The sequence below is a fragment of the Pseudoliparis swirei genome, chromosome 22, assembly GCF_029220125.1.
Source record: "Pseudoliparis swirei isolate HS2019 ecotype Mariana Trench chromosome 22, NWPU_hadal_v1, whole genome shotgun sequence".
NCBI classification, from domain to species: domain Eukaryota; kingdom Metazoa; phylum Chordata; class Actinopteri; order Perciformes; family Liparidae; genus Pseudoliparis; species Pseudoliparis swirei.
Genome location: NC_079409.1, coordinates 23,098,907 through 23,119,492, shown reverse-complemented (window position 1 = coordinate 23,119,492; position 20,586 = coordinate 23,098,907). Strand labels below are relative to the sequence as shown.

Here is a 20,586-nt window from a genome sequence, read left to right as displayed (position 1 = left end):
GTTTCTATTCTATGAGAAGTTCATGAGTAGACCTGATCATGTTTCTATTCTACAAGAGACACGAGTAGACCTGATCATGTTTCTATTCTATAAGAACACTGGTGAACCTACAGTCTCATGTTTCTATTCTATAGAGACCGCACATGAGATAAACCTGATCATGTTTCTATTCATTAGAGACCACGAGTAGACCTGATCTCATGTTTCTATTCTATAGAGACTTGAGTGAGCCTGATCATGTTTCTATTCTATAGAGACACGAGTGAGACCTGATCATGTTTCTATTCTGTAGAGACACGAGTAGACCTGATCCTGTTTCTATTCTATAGAGACAGAGGTAAGACCTGATCATGTTTCTATTCTACATGGACAAGGTAGACCTACGATCATGTTTCCTGTTCTATAGAGACACGAGTAGACCTGATCCTTGTTTCTATTCTACTTAGAGACACTTGAGAGTAGACCTGATCATGTGTTTCTGTTCTACAGAGACCATGGTAGCAAAAGAGGCCTGATCATGTTTCTATTCTATAGAGACACGAGTAGACCTGATCTCATGTTTCTATTCTGTAGAGACAGAGATAGTCCTGATCATGTTCTATTCTACAGAGACACGGATAGAGCCTGATCATGTTTCTATTCTATAGAGACACTTGGTAGACCTGATCATGTTTCTATTCTATGAGACCTGAGTAGAGCCTGATCATGTTTCTATTCTATAGAGACACGAGTTGCGAGGTGAACCTGATCTGTTTCTATTCTACCGGACACGGAGTAGACCTGATCATGTTTATTCTATAGAGACACGATGAGACCTGATCATGTTTCTATTCTACATGTGGACACGGTGAACCTGATCATGTTCCTATTATATAGAGACTGCAGGTAGACCTGATCATGTTTCTACTATTCTATAGAGACGAGTAGAGCCTGATCATGTTTCTATTCTGCTGAGAGACAGTAGAGCCACTGATCATGTTTCTATTCTGTGAAGAGACACAGTCAGACCTGATCATGTTTCTATTCTACAGAGACACAGGTAAGTTTCAGACCTGATCATGTTTCTATTCTATATAGAGACACGGTAGACCTGATCATGTTTCTATTCTGCAGAGACTTTGAGTGAACCTGATCATGTTTCTATTCTGCTAGAGACACGAGTAGACCTGATCATGTTTCTATTCCTATAGAGACACGAGTGAACCTGATCATGTTTCTATTCTGGGGCAGAACACGGTAGACCTGATCATGTTTCTATTCTATAGATTGCTTGCAGGTAAGACCTGATCCATGTTTCCTATTCTATAGAGACTACTGAGTGAACCTGATCAATGTTTCTATTCTATAGAGACACGAGTAGACCTGATCATGTTTTCTATTCTACAGAGACTACTGAGTGAGACCCTGATGCATGTTTCCTATTCTACAGAGACATAGAAATTAGACCTGATCATGTTTCTATTCTACAGAGACAGAGTGGAGCCTGAGTGATCATGTTTCTATTCTACAGAGACCACTGATGAGATACCTGATCATGTTTCTATTCTGAGACTGCAGTAGAATACTGATCATGTTTCTATTCTACAGAGACATGAGTAGACCTGATCATGTTTCTATTCTGTAGATAGACACTGCAGTAGAACCTGATCATGTTTCTATTCTATAGAGACACGAGTAGACCTGATCATGTTTCTATTCTACAGAGACTGACAGTAGACCTGATCATGTTTCTATTCTACAGGAGACTGCAGTAGACCTGATCATGTTTCTATTCTATAGAGACACGAGTAAGACACTGATCATGTTTCTATTCTATAGAGAACACGAGTAGACCTGATCATGTTTCTATTACCTATGAGAGACCATGAGTAGACCTGATCATGTTTCCTGTTCTTTCCCAGAGACTGAGCTAGGGCTGATCATGTTTCTATTCTTATAGAGACACGAGTAGACACTGATCAATGTTTCTTCTACAGAGACACGGTAGACCTGATCATTGTTTCTATCTCACCACGAGACACGAGTGTGAGCCTGATCATGTTTCTATTCTATAGAGACCACGAGTAGACCTGATCATGTTTCTATTCTATAGAGACACGAGTAGACCCTGATCATGTTTCTATTCTATAGAGACACAGGTAAGACCTGATCATGTTTCTATTCTATGGAGACTGCAGGTAGACACTGATCATGTTTCTATTCTACCGAGGACAGAGGTAGACCCACAGTCATGTTTCTATTTCTACAGAACACAGTCAGACCTACAGTCATGTGTTTCTATTCTACAGAGACACGAGTAGACCTGAGTCATGTTTCTATTCTCTATAGAGACACGGTAGACCCTGAGAATCATGTTTCTATTTCTATAAGTGCAAGGAGTGACCTGAATTCATGTTTCTATTCTGTAGAGACTACGTGAGACCTGATCATGTTTCTATTCTGATAGAACACAGATGAACCTGATCAATGTTTCTATTCTATAGAGACTGAGGTGAACCTGATCATGTTTCTATTCTGCAGACACGAGTAGACCTGATCATGTTTCTGTTCTACAGAGACAGAGTAGACCTGATCATGTTAAATTCTGTTCTGCAGAGACACCGGTGAGACCTGATCATGTTTCTATTCTACAGAGACAGGAGTAGACCTGATCATGGGGTTGCAGTGGGCCTGATCGCTGACTATTCTACAGAGACACGAGTGAACCTGATCATGTTTCTATTCTGTAGAGGACACGAGTAGACCCTGATCATGTTTCTGTTCTATGAGACACGGAGGTAGACCTGATCATGTTTCTATTCTATGGGGAGACACGAGTATGAACCTGATCATGTTTCTATTCTATAGAGACACGAGTAGACCTGATCATGTTTCTATTCTACAGGAACCATGAGTAGACCTGATCATGTTTCTACTTCTGGGGAGACACAGGTAGACCTGATCATGTTTCTATTCTACAGAGACCTGAGTAGACCTGATCATGTCCTTCTGATACTATAGAGACACGAGTGGGCCTGATCATGTTTCTATTCTATAGAGACAAGGTAACAGACCTGATCTGTTTTGTTACTATAGAGACTTTGAGTAGACCTGAGTCTGTTTCTATTCTTATAGAGACACGAGGTAGATACACAGTCATGTTTCTATTCTATAGAGACACGGTAGACCTGATCATGTTTCCTATTCTATAGAGACACGAGTAGACCTGATCATGTTTCTATTCTATGGAGGACACGAGTAGACACTGATGCATGTTTCTATTCTGTAGAGACACGGTAGACCTGATCGCTGTTTCCTATTCTATAGAGACACGGTGAACCTGATCTTGTTTCTATTCTATAGAGACACAGTGGTGTAGTCATGCTTTCTGATTCTACAGAGACAGAGTAGACCTGATCATGTTTCTATTCTACAGAGACACGAGTGAATGAATCGTTTGTTTCCTATTCTACAGAGACACGGTAGACCTGATCATGTTTCCCATTCTATAGAGACAGTGGAGTAGACCTGATCATGTTTCTATTCTGCTACAGGTAGACCTGATCATGTTTCTGTTCTATAGAGACCACAGTGGAGCCACCTGATCATGTTTCTATTCTATAGAGACACGATGGTAGACCCTAGTCATGTTTCTATTCTCACGAGAGACTGCGAGTAGACCTGATCATGTTTCTGTTCTACAGAGACACGGTAAGACCTGAGTCATGTTTCTATTCTGTAGAGACACGATGAGACCTGATCATGTTTCTATTCTATAGAGACACAGTAGACCTGATCATGTTTTCTATTCTGTAGAGACACAGGTAAGACCTGATCATGTTTCTATTCTACAGAACACGAGTAGACCCTGATCATGTTTCTATTCTACAGAGACAGGTAGACCTGAGTCATGTTTCCTATTCTACAGAGACACGAGTAGACCTGATCATGTTTCTATTCTACAGAGACACGGTAGAGCCTGATCATGTTTCTATTCTACAGAGACACAGTAGAGCCTGATCATTGTTTCCTATTCTACAGAGACACAGATAGACCTGATCATGTTTCTATTCTGCAGAGACTACGAGTAGACCTGATCATGTTTCTATTCTGCTAGAGACACGAGTAGACCTGATCATGTGTTTCTATTCTATAGAGACACGAGTAGACCTGATCATGTTTCTATTCTGAGAGACACTGATGAGACCTGATCATGTTTCTATTCTATGAGAGACACAGAGTAGATCTGATCCATGTTTTCTATTCCTACAGAGACACGAGTAGACCTGATCATGTTTCTATTCTACAGAGACACGAGGTAGACCTGAGTCATGTTTCTATTCTATAGAGACACGAGTAGACCTGATCATGTTTCTATTCTATAGATTGCAGAGTAGACCTGATCATGTTTCTATTCTATAGAGACGCGGTAGACCTGAGTCATGTTTCTATTCTGCTAGAGACACGAGTAGACCTGATCATGTTTCTATTCTGCAGAGACACGAGTAGACTTCGATCATTGTTTCTATTCTACCGGGATTACGAGTAGACCTGATCGTGACTTCTATTCTACAGAGACACGAGTAGACCTGATCATGTTTCTATTCTACAGAGACACAGGTAGACCTGATCATGTTTCTATTCTATAGAGACCTGCAGGTAGACACTGATCTGCTGTTTCTGTTCTGCAGAGACACAGGTAGACCTGATCAACATGTTTCCTATTCTGCACAAGGAGACCACGAGTAGACCTGATCATGTTTCTATTCTACAGAGACACGAGGTAGAGCCTGATCATGTGTTTTCTATTCTACAGGTGACACGAGTAGGCACCTAGTCATGTTTCTATTCTACCAGAGACACGAGTAGACCTGATCATGTTTCTATTCTACAGAGACACGAGTAGACCTGATCATGTGTTTCTATTCTACGAGACCACGAGGTAGACCTGATCATTGTTTCCTGTTCTATAGAGACACTTTGAGGTAGACCTGATCATGTTTCTGTTACTACAGAGACCGCAGGTAAGACCTGATCATGTTTCTATTCTACAGAGACCACGGACAGTAGACCTGATCATGTTTCTATTCTGCACGAGGACGGTAGACCTGATCATTGTTTCTATTCTACAGAACCCACCCAGCAGTAGACCTGATCATGTTTCTATTCTACAGAGACACGAGTAAGACCTGATCATGTTTTCTATTCTATAGAGACCTGCAGTAGACCTGATCATGTTTCTATTCTAGAGACCACACAGGTAGACCTGATCATGTTTCTATTCTATAGAGACCTGAAGGTAGACCTGATCATCATTTCTATTTTACTTTGAGACACTTGGTAAGACAGAAGTCATGTTTCTGTTCTGCTTATGAGACACGAGGTAGGCCTGATCATGTTTCTATTCTATGAGGACACGAGTAGACCTGATCATGTTTCTATTCTACAGGAGACACTGCAGAGTAGACCTGATCATGTTTCTATTCTATGAGAGACACGGGTAGACACCTGATCATGTTTCTATTTCTGTAGAGACACGAGAGTAGACCTGATCATGTTTCTGACTATTCTGCAGAGATTACGATAGACCTTTATCATGTTTCTATTCTACCACAGAGACACGAGTAGACCTGATCATGTTTTCTATTCTATAGGGAGACATTGCGAGGTAGACCTGATCATGTTTCTATTCTACAGAGACACAGGTAGTTCCTGATCATTGTTTTCTATTCTATAGAACTACGAGTAGACACTGATCATGTTTCTATTCTATGAGACAGGTAGACCTGATCATGTTTCTATTCCTGTAGGACTATGAGTAGACCTGATCATGTTTCTATTCTGTATAGAGACACGAGTAGACCTGATCATGTTTCTGTTCTACACGAGACACGAGTGAACCTGATCATGTTTCTATTCTACAGAGACACAGAGGTAGACCTGATCCATGTTTCTATTCTATGAGAGACACGGTGAGACCTGATCATGTTTCTGTTCTATGAGACACGGAGTAGACCTGATGTTTCTATTCTATGAGAGACACAGTAGACCTGATCTCATGTTTCTATTCTGCAGAGACACAGTGAACTTTGATCATGTTTCTGTTCTACAGAACGGAGTAGACCTGATCATGTTTCTATTCTACAGAGACACGGTAGACCTGATCATGTTTCTATTCTACAGGACACAGTAGACCTGATCATGTTTCTATTCTACAGAGACCTGAGTAAGACCTGATCATGTTTCCTGTTCTGCAGAGACATGAGTCAGACCTGATCATGTTTCTATTCTACAGAGACAGGTAGACGATGTGTTTCTATTCTGTAGAGACACAGAGTAGACCTGGTCATGTTTCTGTTCTGGGGTGCAGGTAGACACAGTCATGTTTCTGTTCTGCAGAGACACGGTAGACCTGATGTCTTTCTATTCTATGAGAGACACGGTAGATCTGATCATGTTTTCTATTCTGGGAACACGAGTAGACCTGATCATGTTTCTATTCTGCAAGTTGCAGTAGACCTGATCTGTTTCTATTCTGTAGAGACCTGGTGAGCCTGATCATGTTTCTATTCTGTAGGGGAACACGGTAGACTGAAGTCATGTTTCTATTCTGTAGAGACACGAGTAGACAGTCATGTTTTATTCTATAGAGACACAGAGTGAACTGATCATGTTCTATTCTGCAGAGACACAGGTAGACCACAGTCATGTTTCTATTCTGCGAGACAAGTAGACCTGATCATTGTTTATATTCTGGGAACACGAGTGAGACCTGATCATGTTTCTATTCTACAGAGACAGTGACCTGATCATGTTTTCTATTCTGTAGAGACACGAGGTAGACCTGATCATGTTCTATTCTACAGAGACACGGTAGACCTGATCATGTTTCTATTCTACAGGGCCTGAGTAGACCAGTCATGTTTCTATTCTACAGAGACACAGTAGACTGATCATGTTTCTATTCTGCAGAGACGCGATGAGCCTGATCATGTTTCTATTCTACAGGAACACATGATGAGCCTGATCATGTTTCTATTCTGCAGAACTGCGGTAGACCTGATCATGTTTCTGTTCTACAGAGACACGAGTAGACCTGATCATGTTTCTGATATTCTGTAGAGACACAGTGGACCTGATCATGTTTCTATTCTGCAGAGATGCAGGTAGACCTGATCATGTTTCTATTCTACAGAGACGAGGTAGACCTGATCTGTTTCTGTTCTACAGAACTGCGAGTAGACTGATCATGTTTCTATTCTGTAGAGACACGAGGTAGACCTGATCATGTTTTCTATTCTACAGAGACACGGTAGACCTGATCATGTTTCTATTCTGCAGAGACACGAGTAGACCTGGTCATCATTTCTATTCTACAGAGACACGGAAGTGAGCCTGATCATTTTCTATTCTATATGAAACACGAGTAGACCTGATCATGTTTCTATTCTATAGAGACACAGTAGACCTGATCATGTTTCTATTCTACAGAACACGAGTAGACCTGATCATGTTTCTATTCTACAGAGACACGTAGACCTGATCATGTATTCTATTCAGAGACCTCAGTAGACCTGATCATGTTTCTATTCTACAGACACGAGTAGACCTGATCATGTTTCTATTCTATAGAGACACGAGTAGACCTGATCATGTTTCTATTCTATAGAGAGACACGAGTAGACCTGATCATGTTTCTATTCTAGAGACAGTAGACCTGATCATCTATTCTATGAGACAGTGGACCTGATCATGTGCTATTCTATAGAGCATGAGTAGACCTGATCATTTTCTCTATTCTGTGAGACACAGACAGACCTGATCATGTTTCTATTAGAGACACAGTAGACCTGATCATGGCTGTATTCTGTGAGATACATGTGACCTGATCAACTGTGTTCTACCTGTTTCTATGAGAGTCTTTCATATAAGACGGCGTCTCAGACCTGATCATGTTTCTATTCTATAGAGACAATAGACCTGATCAGGTTCTATTCGAGACACCAAAAATCAGTGTTCACCATTCTTGCTCTCGACCTGACATCTTCACTGAGGCGTGACTTTACTCAGCTGCAGAGACACACGTTCATCTTCGATTTTCTAATGCTCAAGTTAACACCTTACAACAGTGAACAAAATGTTCTAAGTGAGGCTGTTTTCTTGCTAAGCTATTTGAAACAGATGAGATTACAGCTGGTTCTTGAAATCAATAAAACTGGTCTTCAGCTCCTCTGACTCTTCAACTTCAAAGATGAGATCAGACACAATCAACTGCAGAGGTGTTACATGGACCTGACACACACACACACACACACACACACACACACACACACACACTCGCTGGCTGTGTGTGTGTTTCTCTGCTGCTGATTCACTGAACTAACAATTTTCTTTTATTAAAGCTCCTCCAGGGATCTGGGCGGTGACGGTGTCTATGTAAAGATTTTCTTTTGTTTCATATTGAACAGAATTATCTTCTTGATGTATTTATACTCTGAATGTCTGGTCTCTGTGGTCTGAAGGATCTGCAACTGCGTGTGTGTGCGTTGTGTATGGTGGTGTGTGTGTGCCTCCCGCTCCCTCTTGCTCAGTGTGTCTCATGTATAGTTATCCCCTGCCTCCCTTAATGATAACGATACATGCAACAAGTATAGTTATTGCTAGGTTGGAGGCAGGTCTAAGTGGGTTAGATGCGGCTCCGGCTATCGAGCTCAGACAGCTATGCTAGTTAGCCGCCCTCTCCCGTAGTCAGTCAGCTGTTAGCTGTGTCCTGCTCAGCGACACACCCGCTGAGGAACACACCCTGGTTATCGGGAGCTCTATAGTCAGGGCGTGAAAATGGCGAAGCCACGGACCAGAGTCGTGTGCCTCCCGGGGGCCAGGCGGGCGGCGTGAGTCTTGTTTGAAGCTGCTGGCTAAGGATAGCGGAGATACAGTCAGATTGTGGTGGTAATGGCCCAAAATTAATGTGGAATCGGTGTGTGCTTATGCCAAGGCGTTGTGGACACCGTAATTTTCTCTGGCCCTCTCCCAAATTTGCAGACAGGCGGGTGTATAGCCGAATGTAGTCTTTCAACCGCTGGCTGTCGGTGGTGCCCAGCGAATAATGTGACTCGTGACTTTCTGGGAAAACAGTTCAAAAGCAGATGACATGAGTGGCAGAGGATAGCGGTTCTTCACCGTAATGTCATTTAGTGGACTGTAGTCTATGCAAGGTCTCAGAGACCCGCTTTCTTTCCCACAAAAGAATCCCGCTCCGGCTGGAGACGATGAAGGACGGATAATCCCTGATTTGAGTGAAGAGGAGATGTATTCATCCATTGCTGTTCTCTCAGGTCTCGAAATCGAGTAAAGTCTCCCCTTGGGAATGGGGGCTCCCGGTAAGAGATCAATGGGACAGTCAAAATCTCGGTGAGGAGAGTAGCGACAAGGCTTTAGACTTGTTACACGCTTCTTTTAAGTCATGGTAACAGGAAGGTACCTTGTGTAGATCAGGATAGTCAGGGTGATCTATAATGATCCTACTAGAGTCTGTTGGTGCATTAACAGGTTGCGAAAGTTTACACCTGCCCTTACAATCCTCTCCCCATTCCTTAACTTTCCTGAAGGCCAGTCTATGTGAGGATTGTGGATCTTCAGCCAAGGAAACCCCAAAATAATCGGGTGCTGAGTCGACTCAAAATATGAAATTGCATGTTCTCGTATGGTCCTTATTTATAGTAATCCGTATGGGCTCAGTGCAATGGGTAACTGTGAACAACAAGCGGCCGTCTAAGGCACTTGCACTAACAGGATGAGATAAGCGGGACAGTTTTATTTTTAGCTGTTTGACTAGGCCCCAGTCTATAAGGCTTTCAGCCCTGAGTCTATTAACACACCCTGGTCAATGGTCTGATTGTTAATACAAATGTCTACCTGAGTAACAGGTCGAGGAGGAAGTCTGCGGAAACTTGCTCACCAGCGCCTCCTTTTGACTGGTGAGCACGATCTTTCCCGGGCATGAAGCGAGTTGATGACCCGCTGGCGCAGTAGAAACAGCAACCTCCGTGAGACTTCCAGCGCTGCCTCTCCTCCACAGAAAGCCTGGTTCTTCCAAGCTGCATGGGTTCACGGAGTCATTCGGAAGTGTAGTCCTCTGATGGTCCGGTAACATGAGCTGGAAATCCTCCGCTGGCGGCGCGACCTCCGAGGCGAATTCTGGAAGCTGGGAATAACATCTCGGTTGCGTCGGCGCCCTCTCTCTTTCGAAGACGGTTATCGATCCGGATGGCCACAGCGATGAGGGATTCCAGATCCCGGGTGTCTCCAGTGGAGCCAGCTGGTCGCTTTATCGGTTCGAAAGTCCTGTCATGAAGGCGTCACGAGGCGGAACATTCCATCCGCTGTCCGCTGCTGCTGTACGAAACGCCATGGCATAATCCACCACCTGACGCAATAGCTGGCGTATTTGAAACAGTCTTGTGGTGGCCTCCGAAGCAGGCGAGGAGTGGTCAAAAATGCGCCTCATAGTCTCTATGAAATCGCCGCATGAGTAACATAGTTCGGTGTCTCTAGACCATTCTGCAGTAGCCCAGGCTGCAGCTCTTCCCGTTAAATGAGACACAATAAACGCCACTTTACCATGCTCAGATAAAAAAGCTGCTGGGTTGTGTTGAAAATGCAGATCACACTGTACCAGAAAGGCTCTGCAATTCGAAGAGTCTCGGAAAATCTCCGGAAGAGCCAGCCGTAACGGAGAGGAAACAGCCTGACCTGGGTCGGCAGCTGGAGTATTGACAGGCAAATTCGCAGCTGTGGATGGCGTCACCGGAGGAGCAGTCTGTTGATGAGTGAAAAAATTATTCATTTGGGCAACCAGTTGTTGCATCTGTGTAGATAATTCTTCCTGAACCCCGGCCTGGCGTCCTCTCAGCTCTTGTATTTCCGGCTGACTTTGTCCAGTTTTTCCTCGTGATGAAAAATCGTCACGCCCTGTACCGACAGAGCGGCGTGAAGCGTTCTTGGGTCGGCTGGGTCCATAATGTGGTCAGTTCGTTCTGTTACGATCTCAGACACTTAGGAAGTAGGACCCAATTGCACGACCGGAGACAGAGATAAAGTATTTGTAAGTACTTTATTTTCGGTTCTGCAGTGAACAAATGAAAGCGCTCACGTAGTGAGGATCAAAAACTTTTCAAGAGCCCAACATAACCCGACCTGATCATGGCAAAGACCAGGCAGACTGACAAGGAACACTGGGAGACAGGGGAATTTAAGCACATGGTAACAAGACACAGGTGGGACCAATCAGGGGCGGGGCTGACACTGATGAGCATAGGAGACAGGTGTGATGACAGGTGAAAACAATCAGAAAGCCTGGAATGAGAGAAAGCGAACATAAATGACATGAACCTCTCATATCTGTCGGTGCACAACACTCTCTCTCTTTACCCTCATCCCTCTTTACACAACGCTCACTCCTCTCTCTCTCTCTCTACCCTCATCCCTCTTTACCCAACGCTCACTCCTCTCTCTCTCTCTCTCTCTCTCTGTCTCTCTCTCTCTCTCTGTCTCTCTCTCTCTCTCAGTTCACGCTGAGCGTCAGAGTGACAGGGTGTGTGTTTGGGAGCTGCGGAGCGTTGTCTGTGTGTTTCTCTCTTTTCTGTTCTTTCATAGTTGTTTGTATTTAGTTTATGTGGTTTATTAGTTGGTTTCACAGTAGTTTAAGTTGTTTGGTGGTTATTTGGGTTTTTCTCTGGGTGTCTTCCCGCTGCCGGTGCCTCACCGGGCTCGGTGCGTGGCGGAAATGTTTGCCCCGGTTCCCCCCCCGCTGCTCACGAGGAGACACGGTATGAAGATTGCCGGTGACTCCTCGTGCAGCGTGGAGGAATTGGCTCGGGCAGTCGGGAAGAAGGTCGGGTTCAGCAGCGTGAAGTCCGCCGCCAAGATGAACGGCTCGGTCGTGATCTTCCTGGATCAGGTGGTGAGGGTGAGCCGCGTGGTGGAGGAGGGTCTCTCGGTGGGAGATTTGTTTGTGGAGGTGTTTCCGCTGGACCAGCCGTCCACCAGAGTCCTCGTGTCAAACGTCCCTCCGCTCATCTCCGATGAGTTCCTCAGCAGAGAGCTCTCCCGGCACGGAAAGCTGGTCTCCCCGATGAGAGATCTCATCGGGGTTCAAGAGAGCTCGATGAAGCATATCATGAGTTACCGTAGATCGGTTTATATGATACTCAACGACCGGAGCGCGGAGTTAAACCTGCGCTTCAGCGTCAGAGTAGATGATGTTAACTTTAACGTCTACGCGTCTTCATCGGCGATGAAGTGCTTTCATTGCGGGGAGGAGGGGCACACCGCGAGGGTCTGCTCGAAGCGAGGCGACCCGGCGTCAGCTGGTCCGGGCGGCGCGGGTCCGTCCAGCGTGTCACGCCGCACTACACCAGCGTGGGGAACAGCAGGTGAGGCGGCGCTGCGGTGGCAGCGCCGCCGATTCCAACGGAGAGCGCGGCGAGCGGCGTCACTGCTGCTGCACCCGACACACATGTGGTGGGTATGAATGAGGGAGTGAGTGATGGGGGTGATGCGGGCAAGGGTGGTGAGGGTGGGGATGAGGGTGGGGAGGCTGGACAGGGCAGTGAAAGGCAGGCTGTGGGTGGAGTCGGGAGCGGTGAGAGGAAAGGAAAAAAAGGAAAAGCGGACCAAAAAAATGGAGGGGATGTGGGTGAATCTGCCAAGAGCAGTGGGGTAGAGGCTGTGGGTGAGGTGGGAAGTGGGGAGGAGGAAGGAAAACAAAAAAAAGAAGGCGGAAAAAAACAAAAAAAGATTAAAAAAACAAAAAATAATATTGGTGATGGTGGTGATGGTGGCACAGGCTTAGAGGTGGAAGTGGGGAGTGGGGTGGAGAATAATGAGGAAAGTGAGAAAGAGGAGGAAAAGGAAAAAAAAGATGAGGACAATGGTGGTGAGAAGCCCATTGAGGTGGGTGGAGGCGAAGAGGTGGAGGAGGACGGTGCAGGGGAGGAGGGGGCGGAGCAGGTGGAGATGGACGAGGAGGAAGCAGGGGGGCAGAAAGAGGCCTCAAAAAGAAAGAAGAGCGGTCAGAGCGCCGGAGGCGAGGCCAAGGCCAGCAGGGTGGAAGTGAGGAGGAGGAGTCAGGGGGCGGGGCCGGTGGAGGACAGTAGTGACGAGGAGGGGTCAGAGGACAGCGACTCTCCTCTGTTTTTAACAAATAGTCAGACGCAAAAGCTGTACACAGCTGATGAGATTAGTCTGTTTCTACACAAAACAAAGGGAAAAAGTGGAGGTCAGGGATCACTTCCCTGACCTCGTGGCCTTTGTACACTCGTGCCATTTCCACATGAGGGAAAAAAAATTAGACAGACAAGAGGTTTTTAGGATCAAAAAGTTTTTACCCAAAGTGAAGGAGTGCATCCAGCAGGGGGAGGTGGAGAGCTCCAATGTGTGTTTTATTTGATTTGTTGGTTTTAAGCTTTATTTGTTTTTTAAACTTTTTTCTTTTAATGAACACATTCAGAGTCGGAGTTTTAAACGTAAATGGAGCGAGGGACAGTAAGAAGAGAACATCTATTTATGAATTTAACAAGATGAAAGCCAACGATGTTCTCTTCTTACAAGAGACGCACAGCGACAGCACCAACGAGGCGGACTGGAGGAGGGAGGGGGGGGGGGAAGTCCTCCTGAGCCACAACACCAACCTCAGCGGAGGAGTGGGCTTCCTCTTCTCCAGGGCCTTCAGCCCGCGGTCACTGGAGGTCAAACACATCGTGGAGGAGGCTGTTCTTTGTGAAAGCACGGTTCAACCTTTTAACGTGGTTTTATAAATGTCTATGCTCCAACAACTGGGACAGAGAGGCAGCTGTTTTATCCAAAGTTAATGATGTTTTAAATGACTGTGCCTCGGAGGATTTTTATTCTTGGGGGGGGGTTTTAACTGCACAGAGGATGATTTTAAAGACAGAAACCACAGAGCCACATCCAGCTTCACAGCAGGTCCTGAGGAGGCTGGTCCATTCTCATGGTCTGGTGGACGTGTGGAGAAGGATGCATCCGGACTGCCGACAGTACACATGGTCCCACGTTAGGGAGGGAAGGATCTCCTCAGCCAGGTTAGACCGTATTTATGTTTTTAAGCACCATTTTAATATTTTTAAAATGTGCAGCATTGTTCCGGCTGGTTTTACTGATCACTCTTTGGTTTTATGTCATGTTTTTATTAGGAACTTTTTACCCAGGAGTGCATATTGGCATTTTAATACAGTTTTAACTTTCGATAGGAATTTTAGAGAGGTGTTGTTTTATTTTTGGGACATTTTTAGGCTGAGGAAGAGTGATTTTAATAATCTTAGGCAGTGGTGGGACCGTGGTAAGGTAGAAATTAAGCTCCTTTGTCAGCAGCACACTTTCAACGTCACTAGAGACGTCACCAGATCTATGAAGGACCTGGAGACTGAGATAGTGGACCTAGAAAGTTTAAGCGAGTCCACAGGAGATCGAGGACATATTGAAGTCCTCAAAAAGTAAAAGCGGCTCTCGCCGACCTGTTCGAAGTTAAAGTACAAGGCGCACTGGTCAGGTCGATTCCAGACCATCGCGAGATGGACACTCCTCTAGCTTCTTCTTCGGCCTGGAGAAGAGGAGTGGGCAGGCGAGTGATCCACTCACTGCTGACGGACGCAGGGCAGCAGGTTGTGGAACCAAGCCAGATCCGGAAGCGAGCGGTGGGGTTTTACTCCTCCCTTTATGCCACTGAGTATAGGGAGGAGGGAGAGTCGACGGAGGGCTCTGTGGGGAGCTGCCTCAGGTCTCCGAGGAGACTAATGAGGAGCTCGACAGACCCATAACCCCCGAAGAGCTGAAAGCTGCCCTGCTGGGAATGCAGGGAGGGCGCGCCCCCGGGATCGACGGCCTCCCCGCTGAATTTTACAAGAAATACTGGGATGTCCTCGGAAGGGACATCCTAGAAGTCTTCAACGAGAGTCTGGCCTCTGGTTCCATGCCGATGTCCTGCCGGAGGGCAGTGCTAACGCTACTGCCAAAAAAACGAAACCCGCAGGACATCGGTAACTGGCGCCCTGTGTCTCTGCTGTGTGTGGATTACAAGCTTCTGTCCAGGGTCCTCGCCTCCAGGCTGAGGGAAGCTATGGAGCAGGTCCTCCATCGGGACCAGACCTACTGTGTGCCCGGCAGGTCCATGGTGGACAACGTCCACCTCATTCGGGATGTTTTGGAGGTCTCCAGCTCGTTGGGTATGGATACTGGTCTGATTTCTCTAGATCAGGAAAAGGCTTTTGACCGCGTTGAACACGGCTTCCTCTGGAAAGTTCTGGGGAAGTTTGGGTTCAGCGCTCGTTTCATAGCTAAGATCAAGGTGTTGTACAGTAATGTTGAGAGTGTGCTGAAGATAAACGGCAGGCTGTGTGCTCCTTTTAGAGTGGGTAGAGGGGTCCGGCAGGGCTGTGCTCTGTCCGGGATGCTCTGCACTCTCCTCAACCCCTCCTCATTAAAATACGCTCTAGCCTACATGGTTTGGTTTTACCTGGTTTTAGTAAGAGAATTATTTTATCGGCATATGCCGACGATGTTGTTGTTTTTATTAAGAATCAGAATGATGTAAACCTTTTAAATCAAATAGTACATGATTTTAGCACGGCATCATCAGCGAGGGTGAACTTGAAGAAAAGCGAAGCCCTCGCTGTGGGGGAGTGGCGTGGCGGCCTCCCGGTTCTTCCAAAAAAGCTCATATGGAAAAAGGACGGTTTTAAATATTTAGGAATATACCTGGGGAATAACTGGGAGGGCGTCACAGAGAAGATAGAGGGGAAACTTTCCAAGTGGAAGTGGCTGCTCCCCCAGATGTCTTTTAAGGGTAGAGTACTGGTTTCAAACAATCTTATTGCATCCCAACTGTGGCACAGGTTGACCGTTTTAGACCCTCCCTCGGGCTTCTTAGCCAACATACAAAAGAAGATGGTGGATTTCTTTTGGGAGGGTCTACACTGGGTGCCACAGGGGGTGCTGTTTTTAGCCAGAGAGGAGGGGGGACAGGGCCTTGTCCACCTGGCCAGCCGGACGGCCACTTTTAGATTACAATTTGTTCAGAAGTTTTTAACGAGTCCGGGTTTTAGTGTGGCGAGGCGTGGCCATCTGCATCCTCAGACGTGCTGACAACCTGGGGCTGGATACTGCTCTGTTTTTAATAGACTCCAGCATTTTAAAGTTAAGTGGGCTGCCTCCTTTTTATCAGGGTGTTTTAAGTCGTGGGCCCTTTTAAGCACGAAAGGTGCCCACAGTCTGACTCTCTGTTCTGGTTGTTGAGAGAACCATTAATTCACGGGGCAAAACTAGACATTAGCAGCAGCGTCACCCTGGACTAACGGGCGCTGCTCTGAACAAAGACCCTTTCCCTGCAGCAGTTGGTGGATGCAGTGGGGCCGACGCTGAGCGACCCCCCGGCCCTGGGCTCCCTGCTGGGTCTGCATTCCGACCGGGTGGCGAGGAGGCTCCTGGAGCTGTGGGGGCAGAGGCTGACGGGTTGGAGAGGAGCCTCAACGACTACAGCCAGCAGAGAGCAGAGCTGGAGCCTGCAGACCCCTCCCAAACATCTCCCTCAGCCGGGGGCTAGGGGGACTCACCCCCTGCTGAGAACGAGCCACCCAGAAAACTGCACACTGAACAAAGCAGACAAGAAGACTTTGTATTTTAACCTCGTGAAGAGCATCAACAGGTCCAGACTGTGCAACAGACCGCCCACTGTGTGGTCAGAGAGACTTGGGCATGGAGGCCCTGGCCCGCAGTGGGGGGTCCTATACAAGCCTCCCCTGAAGAAAAGGACCGCTGACCTCCAGTGGCGGATTTTACATGGTGCTGTCACGTCCAACGCTTTCATTTTGGTAATTAATCCCGCTGTCCTGAGCCAGTGCCCCTTCTGTGACCTCCGGGAGACTATTTACCATGTTTTTAACGAGTGTAAGAGACTTTTGAGTTTCTTCACTCTTTTAACATTGGTTTTTAGTCTTTTTAATGTGGCTTTTACAGAGAAGGTTTTTATCATGGGAGCTGCCTACAAAAAGACGGAAAAAGAAAAATGGCAGCTCCTTAATTTTTTATCCGGCGAAGCCAAAATGGCCATTTATTTAACAAGGAAGTCCGGTGGAAAACAGAGAGGGGCAGGAAGCCAGGGCAGTGTGGCTCTGCAACATCAGAGCCAGACTCTGGCTGGAGTTCAGGTTTTATAAACACATTGGAGACCTGGATGCTTTTAAACAACGCTGGTGTTTTAAAGGTATTGTTTGCTCTGTGGTGGAAGAGGAGCTGGAGTTTGCACCACTTTTTATGAGGTAAAACATGTTTTATTTGTTTTTAATGTTTTGTTTTTGGTAGTGGTGTTTTTTTATTTTTTATTTTTAACAACCTAATTTTTTAAAGCACTTTATTTTTAAGAAGCTATGTAAAAGCTGAGAAAATGTGAAATAAAGTGTTTTTCAAAAATCAAAAAAAAATCTCTTTACCCTCATCCCTCTTTACCCAACGCTCACTCCTCTCTCTTTACCCTCATCCCTCTTTACACAACGCTCACTCCTCTCTCTCTCTCTTTACCCTCATCCCTCTTTACCCAACGCTCACTCCTCTCTCTCTCTACCCTCATCCCTCTTTACACAACGCTCACTCCTCTCTCTCTCTCTTTACCCTCATCCCTCTTTACCCAACGCTCACTCCTCTCTCTCTCTCTACCCTCATCCCTCTTTACCCAACGCTCACTCCTCTCTCTCTTTACCCTCATCCCTCTTTACACAACGCTCACTCCTCTCTCTCTTTACCCTCATCCCTCTTTACCCAACGCTCACTCCTCTCTCTCTTTACCCTCATCCCTCTTTACACAACGCTCACTCCTCTCTCTCTCTCTACCCTCATCCCTCTTACACAACGCTCCTCCTCTCTCTCTTACCCCTCATCCCTCTTTACCAACGCTCACTCCTCTCTCTCTACCCTCATCCCTCTTTACACAACGCTCACTCCTCTCTCTCTTTACCCTCATCCCTCTTTACCCAACGCTCACTCCTCTCTCTCTCTACCCTCATCCCTCTTTACACAACGCTCACTCCTCTCTCTCTTTACCCAACACTCACTCCTCTCTGGGACTAAGCAACGTGTTTCTCCTCCACCCTCCTCCTCTTCCATCCCTTCATCTTTAATGGACGTACAGCTCTGGTTGTTCCTCGTTAATGGCTCCGCATACACGCCCACGTTGATGAGGAAGAGTACGTTGAGTCCTGTTCGACTGCAGAGAGGAGGCTGGTTCAGTGGACAGACGAGCTTCACAGAGAAATGGACCCATTGTTGGCTATTACTGTCATGGTGTGTTTATCTCCGCTTCTTCGTCCAGCTCAAACAAAGTTTAATGTGCACAGAGATATATATATATATCTATATAGATATATATATAATATATCAGCAACAAGCCGAAGCCTCAGTTCGCAGTAAAGGAAATCATTGCTGCATGCGGAAACCTGACCTCAGCTATAGGTCAATGCACTTTACTGGAACATGTGTGCATGTGAGTTTAGTGCATGTGAGTTTAGTGCATGTGTGTGTGTGTGTGTGTGTGTGTGTTCTCGCCCTGAATAAAGACGGGATGTGTAGAGAGGAAGTACACAGAGAGAGAGAGGAGTAGAATAGGTCGAGTAAAGGTTGCGTCAGCATTTCAAAAGGACACATGTCATCAGAACAGGCCGGCCTGGCGAGTAAATTGTTTGCGTCAATTTTCATTGTTGGCGAATTTGACAGCGAGCAGTTCTGAGCGCGCTGAGGGAACGCCGACCCCGAGAGGCCGACGGGGAGCAAGTTATTCCAGCTCATCAGCTGTGTTGCAACTTTTGAATTCAACCCTCATCTGGAGAGCAACCGCTCCCCCAAAGAGGAACGCAGGCCGGAGGCGAGCGGACACACGTCTTCCTGTGAGCGGTGCGCCCGCGTCCCGTCAGCGTGCCGACCGCGAGCAGAACGAGGGCAACGACGGCTTCAAAGAATCAGAAAGTCACTTTTTAGTTGGATTTGATTTTGAGATCTATGAAAGACGGAGACCACACCCAGAGTCCTGGTCGGTGGCTTTAAAGATGCGCTTCACACATTTCGTGACAGCGTCTTCCCGACATGTGTCCGACATTGTTTGGCTCCGCCCTCTTTGCATTCGTCCAGACACGCTCAGCGGGTGGTCGGCTCATCCATGACACATACATGACGCCGCCGCGTGGAGCTGCTCACAGGCTGAGCCGCGCAGCCGGCCACGGGGAGACCGCCGCCTGCTGGCTCTGAGCCGCCTCCCACCGCGAGCTGCTGCACGCCGCCAGTGTGTCAACAGCAGCAGCTGAGAGGAAGCCTTCAGTCCACACACACACTGAACAGAGGAAGAGGGAGGGAAAGAGACGGCAGCCCGATTGAAATGTAGAGCGAGTGTGTGGGAAGTGGAAGGATGGAGGTGAAAGAGCACGAGATTGAGCGATGGCAGAGAGGAATCTGACAGAGAGAGAGAGAGAGAGAGATTTCAACTTTAACTTTTCATCTAGCGCCACCATGAGGTCAGGTTTGTAAATAAGCAATACATGATGACCACGATTACCAGGTTTACAATTTATTATTATGTCATCAATATCACTGCTGCTCAGTAGTGGGAGGGTGCCAATGATGTTCCGGTGATATTAGTTATGAAGCCGCCGTGCCGAGCCCCCCGTGGGTCACGTTTACAGCCAGGAGGCTTCCTGCTGCTCCTTGTGATTCATGAAGAGAGTTTTCCTTCTCACGGCTCCTGAATGAAGACGTGCAGCCGTGTGTGAGCCGTGTGTGAGCCGTGTGTGAGCCGTGTGTGAGCCGTGTGTGAGCTGTGTGTGAGCCGTGTGTGAGCCGTGTGTGTGAGCCGTGTGTGAGCCGTGTGTGAGCCGTGTGTGAGCCGTGTGTGAGCCGTGTGTGAGCCGTGTGTGAGCCGTGTGTGAGCCGTGTGGCCGTGTGTGAGCCGTGTGGCCGTGTGTGAGCCGTGTGGCCGTGTGTGAGCCGTGTGTGAGCCGTATGTGAGCCGTGTGGCCAGGTGTGTGGCTGTGTGTGAGCCGGTGTGGTGCCGTGTGAGCCGTGGTGTGTGTGAGCCGTGTGGCCGTGTGTGAGCCGTGTGTGGCCGTGTGTGAGCCGTGTGGCCGTGTGTGAGCCGTGTGTGAGCCGTGTGGCCGTGTGTGAGCCGTGTGTGGCCGTGTGTGAGCCGTGTGTGAGCCGTGTGGCCGTGTGTGAGCCGTGTGTGAGCCGTGTGTGAGCCGTGTGGCCGTGTGTGAGCCGTGTGGCCGTGTGTGAGCCGTGTGTGAGCCGTGTGGCCGTGTGAGCCGTGTGTGAGCCGTGTGTGAGCCGTGTGTGAGCCGTGTGGCCGTGTGTGAGCCGTGTGTGAGCCGTGTGGCCGTGGCAGCTTGTCTGGTGAGGCTGAGTCACAGGAAGACTTTGCTTATATACCTTCAATAAGTTGGTATTGGACCAAATATCCTCAAAAACGAATAACTTTTATGGGGCTATTATTAATGTGATCATTCAAATCAGACGTTCACAGAGCCTACGAAGCATCTTCAGAACACAGAGGCA

The 20,586-nt window shown here is 47.0% G+C and overlaps 1 protein-coding gene across 4 annotated transcripts in view; it reads left to right on the top strand.

Moving 5' to 3' along the window:
* The window catches only part of LOC130212870 (RNA-binding motif, single-stranded-interacting protein 3-like), a 97,170-nt gene that overhangs the window by 28,807 nt on the left and 47,777 nt on the right, over window positions 1-20,586 (top strand). For 2 of the 4 annotated variants that reach the window (XM_056444136.1, XM_056444132.1), the window contains exon 1: window positions 18,761-19,550. The exons of 1 other annotated variant lie outside the window; for it this stretch is intronic. The gene's annotated coding sequence lies outside the window, so the exon portion shown is untranslated. Of the gene's footprint in view, window positions 1-18,760; window positions 19,556-20,586 lie in introns of those variants that run through there. One more of the 4 variants, XM_056444134.1, reaches the window with a different exon arrangement.